Raw genomic sequence first — 5,424 nt, forward strand, 5'->3', positions numbered from 1 at the left:
CTACATTCACTTTGGTCATGTCCCAAAGTTCCACAATTCTCACATATCCCACTTGGAATTGATGAAGATGCCGTCATGGCATTAACATGATGCTTTGGTGATTTTGAGGCTTCTTCAAGTCTAGCCATAGCTTTTTCAAACTTCAAATTGATGGTATCAATGTGAGCACTAAGTTGAGCGCCCAATTGAGTAATGGAGTCCACTTCATGCTTTCCTCCTCTAGTAGCCTTGCGAGGTCTACTATATTGTGAGTTATGGACCGCCATTTCCTCAATTTTGTTCCAAGTTTGATTGTCATCAACTTCGGTAAACATTTCATTTGATCCCATGTTGAGAATGTTCCTTGAATCTTCATAAAGACCGTTCCAAAATTGTTGTACCAAGAACCACTCGCTAAGTCCATGGTGAGGACATGAGCGACAAATTCCCTTAAATCGCTCCCAAGCTTCATACAAAGATTCTTCATCCCTTTTCTTAAAGCCCGTGATTTGAGCTCTTAGCATGTTAGTCTTTTCCGGTGGATAGAACTTTTTGTAGAAAGCTAGAGCCAACTTCTTCCAAGAATCAATTCCGAGAGTAGCCTTATCAAGGCCTTTCAACCATTATTTCGTGGTGCCAATTAGAGAAAAAGGAAATAAGACCCATCGAATTTGGTCTTGAGTTACACCGGTTTGAGAAATCGTATCACAATAGTCACAAAAAGTCTCCACATGAGAATGAGGGTCTTCACTAGGCATCCCCCCAAATTGGCTTCTTTCGACTAATTGGATAAATGCGGATTTGACAATAAAATTTCCGGTTAGATGTTGTGGTGTGGGAGTACCATTGGGTAGGTTCTCCTCGGTGGGTACGGAATGTGATGAAAACTTAGGCATTGTGGGTTGATTTTGTGTTGGATTTTGTGTTGGGTTCTCCTCACATTCTCTTGCAAAAGGTTTGATGAACTCAATAGTATTTGGTTGAATATCTACAACCTCATCAATACCTCTCAAAGTTCTCCTAGCAAGTCTTCTATTGGTTGTCAAAGTTCTTTCAATTTCGTGATCAAAGGGTAACAAGTCACCTTGTGACCTTCTAGACATGCAAAATATCAAACAACTCGAAAATAATTAGAACAAACCTTGAGGAGTTTTACTTCCCCAAGGCAAAAAAAGACACAACTAATAATAATGTAAGAAAATCTAAATCAAGTTAACACCGTCCCCGGCAACGGCGCCATTTTGGTCAGACTATATTTTTCGGTTACTTGTCATTAGGAGCACCTAGACCAAAACACAATTTATAACTTTACAAACAACTCTACAATTAGTAAAGAGGCATGTAAAGGTCGGATTCCAAGGGACGGGAATTGAGATGAGATTTCTATTGCAACTAGTGGTGTCTTAAGGGGTGTCACAATTGGGGTTTGATGTAGAAGATCACTAATACCCGTCGTTGTGAGTACCAAAAATAAAATTTATAATTTCCTATTAAAACTAACCTAGGCTAGTGGTAACAGGGTCGAACCACAAAGAGGCGAATGTAATTTCTAATTGTCTAATTCAGTCTAAGGTAACGAAGGTGGGGGTTGATTTGAATTGGTCTATACTAATGGCAATAAAAGACAATAAACTAAATAAACAGATAAAACAGATAAAAGAAGGGGTACTAGGATGGTCGGTTCACTATAGTTTCGGCGACAGCAAACTAAGTCGGTCTAAATCAAACACATGAGGCGGGAAACAAGAGGTCCTCTCGGTCCACTCTTAACAGATAGCATCTTTCGATCTCGCTATAAGTCCCTAATATCACTAATACTGACTCTCGTCCTGAAAAGTGACTAACAATCTAAACTTTACCTATCTTTCGATCTCAGCATAGTTTAGTCATTTTAATTGGTGATCTAACAACTGTCCCTATCTCTTGATCTAATGGGTCAATCATATCCTAAACATTCAACTAGTCGTGTGCACTCGATTCGTCGAATAAAGAATTAAAACAATTAAAACGAAAGTAAAACCTCACGAGGTCAGTCGATCGACCAAGTATGGCAGTCGATCGACTGACACGCGATACAGTCCGTGTTCATTCTGCGCCGCCTACACTATAATTCCCCTACATCCTAGCACGACTAAATTAGCTACTCATACTAAGAATGATAACAATAATAAGATTGATGAAATAAACAGAAGAACTCATAATTAAAACTACGGAACAAAAGGCTAGCATAAAACGATAATTATGGTTTCGGGAACTAACAAACAGTTCTATATCTATGAATGCAAATAAAGAAATAAACTGGAATAAGAAGAATACCAAAATCGCAGAAGAATTGTAACGGAATGATTGAAAGTACGAAAATCCGATGCAAACCAATATTCCAAAGCCTAATTATTTGATAAACTAAAACTGAATGTAAAGCTAGGTAAATTTCTGAATGAATATCTCTGTAAACTAGGTTACGTTATATAGAAAGTATAGGTAACATAATTCCTTAACCTAATATCGCTTTGGGCTTTCTATTCCTCGGTCTTTTAATTCTCGTCTGAAGTAGCGGTGTGGTCGATCGACTAAGCATGACAGTCGATCGACTGAGCAGCAGTGTACAGTAGCCTCTGGATCCCGTGAGTTGGTAGATCGACCTAGGGTACTGGTCGATCAACTGCTTTAGCTGGTACTTGACTTCTATGATCTCGTGGATTTGTCTTTCGGGCCTTGAAATGCGCACCAAGCTCGTTCCTTAAGTGAATACTCAACGTCAAAATGCAATGCAGGATACTCGGGGACGGATTTAGCTCAATTTCCGTTGAATTCTTCACATTTCTGCAATAATGTACAAAAACACGAAAGTACACGGAAATAGAGGAAATGGTAGCTAAAACTACACAAATGAGCTTTGAAATACGCGTAAAATGAGGTATAAAACATCATATAAAAGACACGCATCAAACTTCCCCAAACCAAGTAAAGCCTAAACCATTTTAATACAATAACCAACAATCAATTAGCAATGTGAATCATGCAAACGAGTTATGAAGTCGTTAAAAACTGCTGAACCGTCACCATAGAGACTTATCAAATTGGACTCTCACGGGTCGCTCATATCACACATAAGCACGGGTGAATATATAAGAGGATAGAAAGAATTCATTTTGTACAGACTCTCACCTAACTACGACCTATAAGAACATGCCTGATACTGTCGTTATGTACCAAAAATAAATACCTAAGTTACTACTAACTGAAGTCAGCGGTAAGTAGGGTCGATCTCCATAAGGAGGCTAAGTTGCTATCTATCTGTTTAATTCGGTCTGTCAGGGTGTCACAGAAATGGGGGTTGAATTGATTGTTGAACTAAACTAATAGGCGAGAGAGAAATGAATGTAAGAAATTAACAATAAGGGAAGGGAAATATGCTAGGAGTCGGTCCACCGTGGCAGCTAAACTATCGGGAATACTGAGGCGATTAGAATATTGATAAGAAGAGCTATGGTCGTCACCTTTCGGTCCTTAAACCGCCCTAGAGCGTAAATAGCTTAACTTTCGCCCTCACTACAATACCCTATTGTAACTAAGCAAGCCTTCCCTTCCAATCTTTCGATCCAGGTCGGGGTTAACTAGATTTATTGGTCTCCTGCATGCATTCATTCGACCTGATAACAATTAAATTGCCTAATACAATTCTTATCGCAAGACTAATCTATTCAAGTCAATTAAAACATGCTACCACGGATTCCCTAATCCTAACATACTAAGGAATTAGCTACGCATAATTAAATAGAGAACAAGAAATAAAGGAGAAGTAAACATTAAATAAAAGTAAAGAGAATAAGGGGAAAGAAGAATTACTGAATAAATGATCCGGAAAAATAAGGAAGAAAGTAACAGTGTACTCGAACCAGAGGGAAAAAAAGAGAGAAAAGGAGAGAAGCAGAGTGTGTGAGAGAGTTTAAATGACGTCCTAAGCTTCCTATTTATAAGAAAATAGGATTTGCTAATCCTAATGACGGAATTAAACCTAAAAAAGCCCAGCCGGTAGCAAAATCCACTCGATCGAGTGGAATAAAACCACTCGATCGAGTAAACTGAGCCAAAAACCAGTCGATCGACCAGATTAGTTACTCGATCGACTGAACACACATAAGGGACTGGTCGATCGACCAGAAAAACTGCTCGAGTGACTAATTATTAGACCTAAAACCACTCGATCGACTAGGAAAGCACTCGATCGAGTGGATCTTGACTTCAGCAGCTTAGAATTCGCGTTAGTTTGACCTTGACTTGTCCTTTTAGCTCCCGAAACAACTTCACGCATCCCAAGACAGCTATAATTCCCGCTCCAAATCTACTCTTCCTCCAAATGCATGCAAAACGGACGGCAAATGGCTTGATTTCACTACTCTTGGTTCCATTCCTGCAAATAAGACAAAATACACCAAAGTAGCATATTCGGGGCATTTCGTCGCATAGAACCACGATAAAAGCATAGAAATACGTGCATAAAATAGGCTAAAAAGACTATATAAAATGCACGTATCAAATCTCCCCAAACCAAACCTTTACTCGTCCCCGAGTAAACTAAAATGCAACTAATGGAACGGAAAAAGATAACTCAGAGCTAGCTACAAATGCCCACTTAAGCCAATTTAATGCAGACAAACTAACACTTATAGCAAACAGTCAAATGCAAACGAGTTATAAGATGTTTATAATAAAGCTGAACCGTCGACCTTGCAAGACCTTTAAAATCGGACTCTCACGGGTCACTTTTTCTCATGAAGCAAAGGGTAAGCATATGAATGTAAGAGAAAAAGAAATATAGTCGCTCACCTAGACTACGACCCACATAAACATGCATGCAACTAATATGATAGACAATTCTAGCTACCGTACATACATTCCAACCAAACAAGGTCCGTCACAGCTGAGGGCTTACAAAAATATGGTAAAGTGAGGCAATGGGTAAGAAAAGGCAAAACATTTATGGGAATGTGGAGGTATAGGTGATCAAGCTAGTACCCAAACAAAACCATATAACAACATCCGATTCTTACTTAATTATGAATTAAGCACATGCCCTTCATTTGGCATAAAATCTCACCAAACCGAACTAGAAACACTCCTCAAATGATATAAATAAAACATAGGAGCAGAAACCGTTAACAACCAAACAACACCTTCTTTTTCTTTTTTTTTTCTTTAACTTTTTTTTTTTCGGTTTCTTCTTTTTTTTCTTCAACTTTTTTTTTTCAACTTTCTTTTTTTTTTTCTATTCATCATCACGTCTTTTCTTTTTCGAATTCTTTTTCCTCCTCCTTCCTTCCTACCAACTCCAAATCAATAGAATATGAGCCAAAATTTGATACAATGAAATATATACCGCAAAACATACACTGAACTAGCTTGACAAGGCAGGCTAAATTTGGAATGTAGTTAAGGGTCAAC

General features: G+C 38.4%; 1 non-coding gene across 1 annotated transcript; it reads left to right on the forward strand.

Annotated features, from left to right (window-relative positions):
- The first annotated feature begins 396 nt into the window (after positions 1-396).
- LOC141634962 (small nucleolar RNA R71) lies at positions 397-503 on the forward strand. The gene has a single exon (XR_012539676.1). It is a non-coding gene; the product is annotated as a small nucleolar RNA R71 (small nucleolar RNA).
- Positions 504-5,424: the final 4,921 nt, after the last annotated feature.

Source organism: Silene latifolia, chromosome Y, assembly GCF_048544455.1.
Source record: "Silene latifolia isolate original U9 population chromosome Y, ASM4854445v1, whole genome shotgun sequence".
NCBI classification, from domain to species: domain Eukaryota; kingdom Viridiplantae; phylum Streptophyta; class Magnoliopsida; order Caryophyllales; family Caryophyllaceae; genus Silene; species Silene latifolia.